Below are 15457 nucleotides of genomic sequence, written 5' to 3' on the forward strand. Positions count from 1 at the left end.
AATGCTGACGGGAGCTTGGTGGAACGTGAAGACGTCAACAATCCGTAACTGTTGGCGAAAAGCAGGCCTAATCAAGGCGCCTGCCCAAGTTGAAGACAACCTGGAAGAGGACCACAGCAACCCAGGAGACCTGTGGACAGAGGTTGAGGAACTGTTGCCCGACGTCTCTTCCTTTGTCGACTACGTGGAGAGCGACAGCGCAGCACTAACGTCGGCGGACATGACAACCGAGGAGATTGTCAACAGCGTTCGCGACGTCTCCAGTGACGACGACGACGACGACCCGAAGGAAGAGAACTCTGTATCACCGAACACTGAAGAGGATGAGACCATATCGCACTCGGATGTTTTAGTGCACATGAACAAAGTCCGCACCTACATTGGTCGGTGCAGTGATGTGCCCGATGAGGTGCTACGTAAGGTGGAAGGTGTTGAGGCGTACTTAATCAGCCGTTTGTGCTCCACGCGTCAGAAGAAAATCACAGATTTCTTCAAATAAAGAACGTTTGAAGTGTGTGTACATTTTTTTTTGTGTTTGCTTGTCGGCGCACACGGCAACTGCCAAGGTACGTCATGTTCGCTCCTAGATTTGACCTCTTGCTTACAATTCGAAGTTTTTCATTACAACGATATTTCAAAATAACGTACGAGTTGCGGCGGTCCCACTTAATTCGTTATATTGAGATTTGACTGTAATCTCATTTCCTGTTCTATCAGCTTGCCAATTTGTGGGAGCTGGAAGCCAGAACACATAACCAATTTCATCGTTTAAACTGTCAGCTGCACGACTAAGCGGCAGGACTGCTCAATAATGAGAATTGAAATAAAATCAACCATTGACAAGAGAAGCTACACGACAAAAATAATCTTCATAAATAAAGGTGCATTGACTACCTCAGTAATGTTTATAAATATTGATTAAAAGTATCAGAAGTCGCCGTACAACGTGAACAAAGCACAGGTACGCCTTAAGACAGCGAAAGCAGTGTGTTCTCAACAGCTGAGCCTTGTTTGTTTGTATCCTCTAATCCATGGCTCGTACCCACTCTGGGGGATTGGCCAAGAGAACAAATAGTTTCATATAAACGATAACTGCATTATTGCTTACAACGAGAAAAAAAAAGGGGGGGGGAGTTGTATAGTTAAGACAGTATGTTGGAAAAAAAAAAGAAATAAACCAAAGATTCAGATAGTGAGAAAAAAATCAATTACAAAGTAGACACTAATAGCTACAACTTGATTTTGGGAGCCGACCAGACAGCTGGTTTTGCCAAACCCGATTAATTTGGTATGTCACGGATTTATCCAGAATAGAAAATTACTTTTCGACCAGTTTTTTTTTTTAGTATTTGTTAACGAGGGCTTTATGTTGAAAAACGTTTAGAGTCTTGAATAAATTTCACACCGCATCGAATGCATCTCTGTGGCAATTTCCCAAAACAGAGGCACCAAAACTTAGAACATTTTCTGCGGTTAAATTTAAACCTAGCTTCGCAAATGGAATATCTAAAGGTCGTTTCCTAATTAATGCATAGTTACGACATGAGCCAAAATAATGTTCAATAGTTTCTGATTCTTCGCAGAACGGACAAAGGGGGGAAAGTGTCAGACCAGCTCTGTGTAAATAAAAATTTAATGGGGGGACACGGCACCAGAATCTAGAAATTATAATTTCAAGTTTTTTTGACGGACTCCACTGGGCTTTCCAGGGAAATTTGAGGTGCTGATAATCTGTCCATTGTGTGATATTTTCTAAACTATCTGTAAAAATCGCGAATTTCCTATATCTAACCCCTGATAAGTATTCTAACTCGGGAAGTACTGAAATTACTGGTCCATCCAGTGATGCTCGTGCCAAAGCATCTGCCAATTCATTTAATTGTAATCCGCAGTGACCTGGGACCCACACTAATTTGAGGAGTTTTAAATGCGGCGGTGCTAATGTGTGGAACGCTGCTAGGGCACGAGATTGTTCAGAGTTTGTCAGAGCTGCACACACCGAAAGTGAGTCTGTTAGGATGATTGCACTGGTCTCTGTCGTAGGAATTCTACGAAAGGCTAAAATAATAGCTACTAGCTCAGCTTCAAATATTGGAGTAAAATCTGGAAGCCTTACTGAAAAAGACCAGCCGAGGGAATCAGACGCAATTCCTACACCTGCCTTTTCATTGTTGACAGAAGCATCTGTAGCTATTACATTTTTTGTTTCTGCATGTACCAAGTAATCGTTTAATGTAGTGGTCAAAAATCTCAGAGATTGCAACTTGGCTTGTGGGGGGAAGATTTCATCGTACTCTATTCTAACGTTGATGGTAGAAAAATTAGTTTCAATTACTGTGCTAATGTCTACATTTATGCAATCCAGTTTCTTTTTAGCGAAAATTATCTGAGGGGTATGAAATCGAGGCCAATGTGCAAGAAAGAAAGAGTCAGGGTCGCTGATAAATGCGTACTCTGATCTTCGCGCCGGTAAACTGTAGAACTTTAAGAAGGTTTGAACCGTTAGAATGCGGAATCGACAGAGGAGAGTTGGCAATCGCGCTTCTTGATACAATACACTGTTCGCCACGAACCTGGGAAGTCCCAGGCATATTCGCAGAGCTTCTCGCTCTAACAATACTAGTGGTTTAATTTTATAATCAGTGGCCCCCGAGAATAATACACACCCAAATTCCAATATTGGTCGCACATACATTTTATATATCATTAACATCGTGTGTCTGCGCAGCCCGTATTTTCTGTTGCTTAACCTGCGTAATAAACCTAACGCCCGTTGTGCCTTTGCTGTTATATATTCAATGTGTGGGCTCCAATCTAGTTTATCATTATAAATCATTCCTAAGTACTTGACTGAATCTACTTGTGGAATAGGTTCCCGATTATACAATACAGAAATTGAAACTGTATCTGCTATAGGAAACACCAAGAGCGCACTTTTACTGATGTTCAATGACAATGAAATGGATTGCAACCAAGTTTCTAGTGTATTAATATATCTTTGCAGTTTTTTATGTAGTGAGTAAATGTCGCTCTCTGCAGCGAAGAACGCGATATCATCTGCATAAATGTAGACAGTGACATCCTGAACAATTGGAATAGAGCTCATCAGTATATTGAATAATGCTGGAGATAGGACGGACCCTTGTGGAACACCACGTTTCTGTTTGAATTTATGCGAACAACAGCCATCCTTCACGCAATACAATTCCCTTGATTTTAGGAATTCTGCTATCCACTCAGTAATATACTGAGGAAACTTTAGACTCTGCAAGGTGGTCAGTAGAATAGAGTGCTCGACACTGTCGTACGCTTTAGCTATGTCGAGAGTTACTAATGCGGCGTACTGTTTCCTTTTACGAGCAAGCTGTATTCGACTCTCTAAATCCGCATGGGCGCACCAAATTGAGCATTCACAACGAAAACCAATTTGATTTGGCTTTAATATGACCTTATTCGTCATCCAGGAGTTTATTCGGTCCTTTAGAACCCTCTCTATGAGTTTCACCATGTTCGAAGTTAGCGAGATGGGTCTGATATTTTCTATGGTAAAACCTGCTCCTTGCTTTTTTATTAATGGGATTACCTTAGATATTTTCCAGTCATACGGTATCCAGGCATTCTTTAAAGAGTAGTTTATGAGATTAATGACGTCGCCGGGGGATAGCTTGAATAAAATTTTAATCATAGGAACTGTGATTCCATCTGGACCAGGAGCTGACGATGGTAGATCTCGAATGACTTTTGATGCTTCAGACAGCGTTACGTTTTCGAAGTCAGTGCTTATGCTAGACTTTTGCCAGTTGAAAGCCATAATCGAAGAAAATCTCATTTCTAGACCTCTGCCAATTGACTCTAAAGAGTTCTTCGTTTCTTCCAATGATAGTTTTTCATAATTAGTATTTAATGTAGACGGCAGGATTTTGCGAGATCGCATATATTGAAATAAAGCTTTCTTATTTTTGGATTTCGAGAGAAAATCGAAATGTCTTTTATCATACTCTTCTTTAGCTTGGGCCACCGTGTGTTTAAATACAGCGGCAAGAAATTCGTAATCTGCCCAGTTCTTAGGGGACTGATTATGTATTAGCTTCTTCCAAGCTGCCTGTCTTCGTCTGTGATCTCGTGAACAGTTGGAATTCCACCAGGGGCTATAGGGTATTCTCTTCGGCGATTTAACAGTAAATTCAGCGTTTTTGTATGCCCTTTTAATTACTGCGCTTATTTTCATAGCTTTAGTGTCATCTCCATCTTGAGAAGGAGCATCTAAAGCAGTTTTTAGGTCGTGTTGAAATTTTGCATAATTTATATAGGTTCGGGCATGGAAGCATGATGGTTTGACGGGGCAAGCGATCTCGAACATTATTGGAAAGTGGTCACTGTTGGAGGCGCAATCAAGGGCCGTCCACGATGTACTAGCAATGGCCGAGCTTACAAAGCTTAAATCTAAGGCGGAGCGTGATTGACCTCGAATAAATGTGGGAGTTCTAGCGTTAAGGCACAATAAGTTGTTGTCTACCGACCAGTCCCACAACCGTTGTCCACACTGATCAGTTCTAAAACCCCAGCAGGTATGGTGAGAGTTGAAGTCACCGACTATAATTTTTTCTTTACAGGCTGAATTAGCAGCCATATCTAACAGTCTCGTGTCTTGAACGCCTACAGGAAAGTAGACGTTTATTAGCGAGAAAGGCAAGTATCCTGACAAGGTAATATCTAACGCGAAAATTTCGCATTCAGAAGACATACATTTGTATGAGTTTTTGACTTTTAAACTAATTTTATTGTTTATAAAGAAAGCTAAACCTCCTCCTTTGGATGGACGGTCTAGACGAAAGGTTTGGAAGTTGGGTAGATGAAATACATGATGTGTAGATAGCCAAGTTTCTTGTAATGCAATAATAGCCGGATCGAATTTGGAAGACAGGTATAACAGATCTGTTATGGCTGAGTGAAGAGATCGGCAATTCCAATGTATAATTTTAAGAGACCCTATGATTTCGTTAAAATGGTTTCGGCAATCACCTTTTCTAAAGTACTTTCTTTTAGAAAATCGGTTTTTGAAAGGTTGTCTTTCTGGTATTTCTTGCTTTTTACATGTTTCGGCGAGCTAGGTTTTTTCGATGCAGGGGATCTAGAACGCTTTAGGCATTTGAGATCTATGTCCATATCTTGTGTGTCCTGAGAAGTTTCCTGTGCACCCTCGCTTTGCCTCTGAACGCCTTCTCCAGAAGGCTCTGTAGACTGTGCATCTGGTGGAGTTATCTCAGATTCTGCCTCACTTGCCGGGTGTGCAGACTCAGCATTTTTTACAGCCGTACTTATATCTATATGCGCTCCATAGACTTGTGCGATTTGGTTATTCACCATGTGCGACAGCGACTCACATAAGGTGGTAGCAAGACGTTGCATAGCCTTATCCACAGCCTTCTCGATCATATCCGCAATTGATTGGGAAAAGGATGCTTCCATTGCTATGTTATGGCGGGCAGCTGCTCCGGCGTATCCTTGAGTTCGGGCTTGGATTTCAGTAATGGCATCCTTTCGGGAGCATCGCCTTCTGTCTACAATTTCAAGTATTTGGATTTCACGTGCCTTGGCTGAGCAGTTTGTATTATCAGCGCAGTGTGCTTCATGGCAAAGACAGCACTTTTCTTCATTACTTTTACAGTCATTTGAATTGTGCGTCTCACCACAAATTCTGCATCTAGGTACTGACCTGCACCCTTTCACTGTGTGCCCATAACGCCAACACTTAATACACTGTAGAGGACGAGGTGATAGTGGCTCCACTCTGTATATTAAAGGCCACGCTTTGATTTCGGTTGGGCGATTCGACCCGGCAATTGTAGCAATCACGGACTCCGTTGGGACCTTGTTCTTGTCCACAACTCGACTACATCTATAGATAGCTATCACACCTGCTTCTGAAAACATATCTAATATCTCAGTTGGGGTCAAGTTGACATCGACACCCCGAACGAGGCCTTTGACCCAAGCTAGGTGAGGTGGAATGAATGCGCTCACCGGGTTGGTAGCGAATACCGAGCATTTTAGTAGGTCTCGAACACAGAGCTGGTCAGACGAGAAGCAAAGAATGCCACCCTTGCCGAACTGCCTGACCTCTGTGATGCTTTGGTAGTGAGTTGTAGCGGCTTTCAACTCCGTCTGAATCATTTTTGGATTCTTCATCCGTATGATACCATCGTTGCTTGGGACCAATGCCACAGGAACGGATGAGATGCCATTGCGTAAAAACAAGTCCACTGGTAATTCCTGCGAAGGAAGAGAAGCAGACCAGAGGAAAGCCCCTGGCCCAGGTGAGGAAAACGGCATCTGCCTGGTCGTACTATCTGAAAATACACTCGCTAATCAATAAGGACACTATAGAAACGCTTACGAAAAAAAAAGAATAAATAAAATCAATCACAACTATTGAATTCTTGGCCAAACCCTCAGAGCAGGCAAACGTCAGTCGCTGTTCGAAGCGATCCTTTCTTCTTCATACTGAGCCACAAGATTGTCTTCTTCGTTCTTAAGTCAAGCCTGGGGCCCACTACCTGGTGTCCGCTGGATCCCCCCATCGTCGTTTTCATCCACATGTAAACACGGGTCATTTGCCTCCCTCTCAAAGAGCATCGAACCGATGCGAAGTCAATAATGCAGTTTTTTTTTTTTTAAGAAAAGTCTCACGCAATCACTCGCTGGCGTTAATATAAAGGTATGTTCATACAAAAAGAAAACAAGGACAGTAAACAGTGACTCTGTGCCAATGCTGCTTAAAATGCTGCTTCCAAAAATAATCTGCCACTGGCATGGCGGTGGATATGCTGCGGGAGCCATCAACAGGTGCTCTAGAAGTGGCACGCCAGTTTCCTCAGTGAGGCATAAAACAGAAGAAGCAGAGCTGTTTCAGTGAAGGACGGTTATTGAACAAGACAGCATTGGACACATCATTAATTATGGTGTGAGCGAGATGCTCGTCGTCAGCGTTAACCTTGAGATAGTAAGTAAAAGACAGGTAACATCTCTACAGATGGAGCAACCATTCATTTGATTCCACGTACAGACTCTCTACGAGGCTAGTTCAAAAAGCACCCTCAGACATTTCCTGTCACTACCCCACGTAGTGCGTCACAACACTTTCAAAATATTCATGGTTTTTAAGCACCTGTCCTTTAAGTACTTGATATACGGTATGAAGGTTACTTTTGTGTCTAACATTAGTCCAAGAAACTTGTGCTTGGTTTTCACAGAAAGGCGTTGACCATGCAGGTCAATGTCGGGGTCAGGACGGAGGCCCCTATTTCAGCAAAACAAGACTCAAGTGCTCTTTTGCGAATTGAGTTTAAAACGATTATCATCTGCCCATTGAAAGACCTTGTTCAAACCTAATTGGACGTGACGTTCACACACAGAGAGGTTACAGGACTTCAAATCGACCTGCACGTCGTCAACACATGTACAATGAAACATATTTCGTAGGGTAACGAGGCGCAAGGAGTTTGTTTTGACTATAAAAAGTGTACAATTCAATACCACTCCTTGCGGAACTCCTGTTTCTTGAACAAATGTACGGGACATCACAGTGCCCACTCGTACACGGAATGTCCGATTAGACAGGTAGCTTTCGATTATTGTCAACATTCTGCCTCGCACACCTAGGTGTGACAGGTCTTAGAGTATCCCAAAGTGCCATGTAGTGTCATAGGCCTTCTCCATATTGAGGAACACTGACAGAAAGAATTGTTTATGAATGAAAGCATCACGAATTTGCGCCTCGATACGGACAAAGTGGTCAGTAGTGGACTTAGCCTCTCGAAACCCGCACTGGCATGGGTTATGCAGGCTATTTGTTTCAAGGAAATTCATCAGTCGTCTGTTTACCATTTTTTCGAAAACCTTGCAAAGGCAACTCGTCATAGCTATGGGCCTGTAGCTTGATGCTGAAGATGGGTCCTTGCCCTGTTTAAGAATCGGAAATAATGGCTGCTTCTTTCCAGGTGGAAAGAATCTAACCGGAAAATGAAATGGCATTATACAAAGAAAGGAGAGCTTTTTGGGTTACGGGAGGCAGAGGTTTGAGCACTTCATATAATTTACGATCAGAGCCTGGGGCGGTTCTGTTACGGCAGTTTAACGATGCTTGTAACTCAGCTAAGACAAAAATTCATTCTATGCCTCATTGTTTGTGAATTTGCATTCTATTTTCTGTTTTTCTATTCTTGCTTTGTATTGTTAAAACGCTGGACTGTTATGGGATAAGCTGGAGACCTGTTCGAAGTGTGCACTGGGAGAGTTTGCTTGGTCTTCCAAACTGTCGCCTTGTATGTTTACTAAAGGAAGAGAATGTGGTTCTTGTCTTACTACCCTACCGACCATGCTCCGGATTCTTGCTTCATGTGTATATGAGTTGATCCTAGATAAAAACCTCTGCCAGCTCTCCCTTCTGGCCTCCTCCGACGTCCTCCTCTTTTTACTTTTTCTTTTACATTTTTTATTGCCGTTTTGCAAGTTTTGATCAGCCAACAAGAGCTCGTGCCTTTTGCTGTTGCCCTCACAGGTGACCATCGCTTCGTGAGCACTTTGTTGCTTTCGTTGACGCGTCGACTACTTCATGTGCAGCTTTCCTGAGATTTTGAGATTTATAAACAAAATCATTTATATAACAAGGCACCGCCCATTTTATGGCTGACCCCCCATGGTGCACCAGTTTAATAAGGACCAACTAACCAACCAACTGTTGTACTAGCTTGATCATATCAAGTACACATACGCTGCTGGGTTGCTACTTGTGTTTATGGTAAAATGCTATGCAACTCACTTTGCCCCTTCACTCATAGACCCATCAACTCAGGAAAGCACTAATTCACCTTGCATTGCATTCCTCAAAACTGCGAACGGTACACAGCGAGGTAGTAATTATTAGGGTCTATTAAAATGCTTAACCAGTCTTGATCTGAAATAAAATTTTCTGCATGCATTTCGTTTCCCACCAGCTATATGGCAGCAAGAACATCACGCAAGATCGTCACACCTGCAGAGGGTGTCTCAGACCGATTCAAGCACGTATCGGCAGAATGCGAGACGGCGGAGGAAATGGGAACTAAACACTTTTAACATCCCACAGCCGTGATCCACTTACTTCGCTGCCCAATAAAGCAGGGACAAGTCGAGAAACTCTGAAACTTCATTCCCGCAGGACACGGCGTGTACCTGTTGGTACAATTGACTACGCAGACTGCCCGTCGATTTCTCGGTCTCTGCGCCTATTACAAGCATTTCGTCAACAATTTTGCCCGCATCACCGAGCCACTCACTAACCATAAAATGATAGATGTTGAGTTCAATGGCACTAAAACGACGCCTGCAGACACTTCCAATGCTTGCTCATTTCGACAAAATCGCCGACAGAGAAATCCAAACTTGACGCAAGCTGTGTAGGGCTCAGAGCCGTCCTGTTGCAGAAGATTGACGGACTTGAAAGGGTCATCAGTTATGTGAGCCAGTCGCTATCTAAGGTGGAAGTTAACTAATCCACCACAGAAAAGAAGTGTCTTGCCATCATCTGGGCTACCTCCAAGTTTCGCCCCGACCTCTACAGCAGACCTTTCAAAGTTGTAAGTGACTGCCATGCCCTCTGTTGGCTAGCTAACTTGAAGGTCCCTTCATGTCGCCTTGCACGATGAAGTCTGCGACTTCAGGAATTCGACATCATCGTCGTTCACATCTCGGGGCGAAGGCACTCTGATGCGGACTGCCTGTCTCGCGCCTCTGTTGACCCACCACTGCAGGACAACGAGCACAGCGGCTGTTTCCTGGGAACCTTGAGCGTCGATGATTTCGCAGAATGACAGCGTGCTGACCCTGAAATCAAGGGCCTTGCAGAATACCTAACGGGCAAGGCTGCCGTTGTTCCAAAGGTATTTTTTATTTATTTTTTTTTATTTACAAATACTGCTGGCCAGAGGCCAAAGCAGAAAAGGCAAGATAATACAGTTGTCATACACATTTCAAAACAACATCAACAATAAAGAGAGTAAAAAGTGGAAAGCGTGACATATTTATACAAAAGCAACAAAAGGAAAGAGTGGGGAGGAAAAAGAGGAAATAGTTGGAATAGTTAGAAAAACAACTTCAAATTTCAGCGTAAAAAAAGATCGGGAGAGTGTAAACTGCTTGCAGGCAAATCGTTCCACTCTTCAATGGTACGAGGAAAGAAGGAAAATTTGAACAAGTTAGTACGAGCAAAATATGGTGTTAAAGAAAGTGCGTGTGAGTGCCGAGTCTGGCGTGTTCTTAGTGGTATTCATGTGAGGACTGGCGTCGTTTTTCTTGCATAACGGCATTCTCATTGAGAAAAAGTTTCACCACATCAGGCCAACTACCACCTCATAGTACCTTCAGCATTACGTTCAGAAGTTGCGGATGCTCCTCATTACGTCAGCACATGTCGAGACTATCAATGACGAAAGACACCACCGACTAGGCCAGCTAGACTTCTACAGCCTATCGAGCCACCTCGCCGGCCGTTTCTACAAATAAGCATGAACTTACTAGGACTGTTCCCAATGTCGAATTCTGGAAAGAAATGAATCGTCATAGCTACTTAATACCTCACCCGCTACGCTGAGACAAGGACTCTACCCAAAGGCAATGCCACCTAGCTAGTAAAGTTCTTCGTCGAGCACATCGACTTGCGTCACAGAGCTCCAGAGGTCCTCATCACAGACAGAGGTACGACCTTTGCAGCAGACCTAACTCAGGCGATCCTGAGGTACAGCCAGACCAGTCATCTCCGGATAATCGTCTCCCATCTACAAACTAACGGCTCACCGAGCGTCTCAATAAAAAAAATCACCAATATGCTGGCCATGTATGGCGACGCCGAGCACTAGACGTGGGATGCAATTTTTCTGCCCGTGACCTTCGCATACAAAGCAGCCTTTCAAGAAACAACGCAGATGACACCGTACAAATTGGTGTATAGAAGAAGCCCAACCACAACGCTCGAAGCCGTGTTACCCAATATCAGCGACAAGGAAAACATTGACATGACTGTCTACCTCCAGCACGCCGAAGAAGCTCCATAACTCACCCACCTCCACATCAAAAACCAACAAATGACTAAGGATCCTGTTACAATCTTCGACTAAGTTTCATGGAATACCAGCCTGGTGACTGTGTTTGGGTGTGGACGCTGATACGCTGATGCGGACTCAGTGAAAAACTTTTGCGACGCTACTTCGAACTGTACAGGGCACTTCGACGTTTTCGTAGACTCTACTCTGCCGCGAGGTTGTTCCCAATGGCATTATGATCTCTCAGCGTTCCCGTGCAGGACCTGAAGTTGTCCATGTTGTGCGCCTCAAGCCATTTCATTTGCAAACTTGAGAACTGTATTTTGTTGTCGCTGCTGTGCTTCATTGTTTATTTCCTTAATTTATTATTGTACTTTCGTCTTTTGTTAAATCATCGGGACGATGTCTTTTTCAGAGGGGGGCAATGCCACATTTCAAGTTATGTTATCGCCCCGTTTTACTCTCAGTAATCCTCAGCACAAACCGCGTTGCAGAGTTTGAGAAGCTTCGGGACTCCAGTAGATCATTTTGAATTTACGCCCCTTTGCGAGCATTGCAAATTATTCTGAAACCTATGAGGCCACTAGCGATTACGCTAGGATATTCGACGGCTTGTGTATAAATGCCGACCCGCTACACCGTTTGCCAGTTGATCGACGGCCGATGCTCTGTTCGCTGCTATCAGTGCCAATGTCTTGCTGTACTCTGACTTTCCTTTAGCAAGGCCACTAGTTCGGCCCACATAAACAGTTTCATCTTCGACCTGAAGTCCCCTGCCTGTGTAAACGTCACGACCCCGTGCCAATATACAAAACTTCTTTTCACGTAACATGCAAGTTCGTTATATTGACATATGAGTGTAGCGGTAAGGTGGGTTGGAGGAAAGGAAATGGCAATAGATGATGTAATGTGCATGTTTTGCATGCGGAGGTACCCTCGCTTTCATTGGCGTAACGCACATGCAAAGCACGAACATCAACAGAGGGTGTAAAGTTGTAGAGAATGCAGATACTGAGATGATGTGGTCAGAGTGTTATGTTGGATGAAGTGTGTGTAAACGTGTTATCGTTGCATTGAATGGAAGGAATGTGAGAGTGGGGAAATGTACCTGAAGGAGTGTAGAGAAGTGTGAGAGGTCAATATGCATTAAAGCCTAAGCAAAGAGTACGGAGGGCTGGAGGCTTGGGCCCTCCAGATTGCATCATGGGAAGCAGAGTCCATGCGTGGTGCTGGCCCAGGATATTTTTTAAGAGCTTGGTTAAGACTCTCATCCCCACCAATGATCTGTTAGTAATCCTGTCTTGCAGCCATTTCACAGGGGACTGTTCAAGTTTGTTCCTATGGTTTTCAGGCTTTTAAAAGTCTGAATATGAGGCAGAGACATGCAGGGAGTCAAGCGCCATGGTCGCATTGACAATGAAGTCACAGGATAACTAAAATTACAGCATCAGCACTCATCTTGTGCAAAACAAGTAAAGGATGTACGTGAACACATTACCCAAATGAAACATTCTTTATGTAACAGCTAGACATTTGTCTATATTCTTCATGGAGCTTTCAGTAAGGCTTTTTCTCTTTCTCGCACTATCAATCTATTATGAAGTCTTGGTTTTGAAGACATTTATTAGGCCCGAGGAACCGGCAGCCGACAGCTGTGATGAACGAACCAAGATGATGATGATACGTGACAACGATGAGGATGCATGAGCAACACATGATAACGATGATAATGTACAGATGAAGAGGATTGGTATACTAAATGCCCACACTGATTCCCCCCCCCCCGTGAAAGCGGCCAGCCTGGCCGCGGCAAGTCAAGGGGACAAAGAACGTCGCATGAAGGGCTTCATACGGGAGACATGGACGACCTCAGTAGTTCCATAACGGCGATCTGCTGGGGCTACAAGTGGCGTCACGCGATAATTCACTGGTGAAGTTTCTTCAAGAACTGTGTACGGCCTGATAAATCGTGGCTGGAATTTGTCGCACAAACCAGGTGTGCGAATAGGCGTCAAAAGGAGCACTTCATCTCCAGGTTGAAAGGATACAGCACGATGCGATTCATCATAAACCAGCTTTCTGTCTTGCTGTCGGGCTTCAGTGTTTACACGAGCACGTTGTCGGCTCTCTGCGAGCCGTAAAACGTATTCCTCTGAAGAGGATGGAGATGAATCCGCATGGCAGGTAAAGAAAGAGACGTCCAGGAAAGAAGTAAAGGAGTGTCCATAAACTAGGTAAAATGGTGAGTAGCCGGTTGTCCTCTGAATAGCCGTATTGCAGGCGAAAGTGACGAATGGTAGAACTACATCCCAGTTCTTGTGGTCTGGTTGAATGTAGACGGCGATCATGTCAGCAAGAGTGCGGCGGAATCGCTCAGTGAGGCCGTTAGTTTGGGGATGATAACTAGAGGCAGTCTTGTGAGTTGTGCCAGAGGCGCGAAGAAGTTCGTTCACTAGTTGTGAAAGGAAGGCCCTTCCACGGTCGCTGAGCAATACACGTGGAGCACCATGACACAGTATAATGGCTCGGAGGATGTGGAGCACCATGACACAGTATAATGGCTCGGAGGATGAAGTCGGCAATTTTAGAAGCTGAACCGATAGTGACGGATACCGTCTCGGCGTAGCGGGTCAAATGGTCAATGGCTGTTACTATCCATTGGTTTCCAGCAGCACTGACTGAAAGGGGGCCATAAAGATCGATGCCTACAACTTCGAATGGTGTGACTGGGCATGGAAGAGGCTGCAGTGTACCGGCTGGAACAGATGTGGGTAGTTTTCTACATTGACAGGTAGTGCAGGACCCAACGATCCGAGCTACACTAGTGGTAATACCTGGCCAATAAAACCGACTTCGAAGGCGATCGTAGGTTTTGTGGTAACCAAGGTGACCAGCCGTCGGATGGTCATGAAGTGCTCTGAGGACTTCGGACCGAAGCGATCGGGGTAGAACGGGAACCCAGCGCTGGCCGTCAGGATGGTAAATTTTGCGGTACAGCACCGAGTTGTCCAGCTTAAACTGCGAGAGTTGGCGACGGAGCCTCGCATTAGGTGGACGGGAACTGCCAGTGAGGTAGCCTATAATACGTCGACAGTATAAGTCAGCCAGCTGTGGAGAAGAAAAATCGTGCGGGTCGTCCGAAGGCAGTTGATCCATAGAGGCGAGAGAGGAAATCGCCGTAGACGTGGACTCCGAGGGTGTGTTGTGCAAAGTGACTGCGGAAACGCTGAGGGGAGCCGCTGGTAGTGGGCAGCGCGAAAGAGCATCGGCGTCACTATGCTTTCTGCCATACTTGTATACGATGTCAAAATCATACTCTTGTAGGCGTAGAATCCAGCGGCCGAGGCGTCCCGAAGAGTTCTTGAGTGTCGAAAGCCAACATAAAGCGTGGTGGTCGATCACAATGGTGAAATGGCGGCCGTGAAGATAGGGACGAAATTTCTGCACTGACCAGACGATGGCGAGGCACTCCTCGGTGATCGTGTAGTTCCTCTCGGCTGCGGAGAGGACGCGGCTGGCGTACACAACGACTCGCTCTTGTGAAGAGTTGTCGCGCTGGAGGTGGACGGCTCCTAAACCGTGGCCGCTAGCGTCTGTATGGAGGAAGGTCGGTGCACCACTGTGAAAATGAGAAAGTACAGGATCGGTCGGTAGAATGACACGTAAGCGAGTTTGTAGGTGTTATCCCACCGGTTAGCAGCGCCGACACGTTCAAAATCGTCCAGCCATTCCTCTACATCTTCCCCGCGCATGCCAGCAAAGAGATGGGGCTCACGTTGGAGGCTGTTAATGACGTAAAAAGGCGCGGCACGCGGTGGCGGAGTGGAAACGGTTGCAGCACCGACCTCTTCTTGGTGCGATATATTTCCGGACACCTGGCCCAAGCGGCGACCTGAACGTAGCTCCCGGGGGTAGAGTGGTCGAGAGGATGACTAGGGATCTAACAGCACGCTCCACCACGATGAAGTCTTGGTTTTGAAGACCTTTATTAGGGCCGAGGAACCGGCAGCCGACAGCTGAGATGAACGAACCAAGATGATGATGATACGTGACAACGATGAGGATGCATGAGCAACACATGATAATGATGATAATGTACAGATGAAGAGGATTGGTATACTAAATGCCCATGCTATATATAAATGAATGAATCTCTACCCCGCCTACAACGCCTTGTCAACAGCATGCTGTGAATACACCAGGAACTTGAGAGACTTATCTCATGCGTGTAGCCGCGATTCACAAACAGGCATCTGGAACAATCAAATGAAATGAACACTTCCATTCTTACTGTTCTTACAGAGGATCTACTTCAGTGTTTGAAACACAACAACTACTTTCACAACCATGCCTGCTTACTCAAGACCCACCACAGGCGC

This window comes from Rhipicephalus microplus, chromosome 3 (genome assembly GCF_043290135.1).
Source record: "Rhipicephalus microplus isolate Deutch F79 chromosome 3, USDA_Rmic, whole genome shotgun sequence".
In the NCBI taxonomy this organism is placed as follows: domain Eukaryota; kingdom Metazoa; phylum Arthropoda; class Arachnida; order Ixodida; family Ixodidae; genus Rhipicephalus; species Rhipicephalus microplus.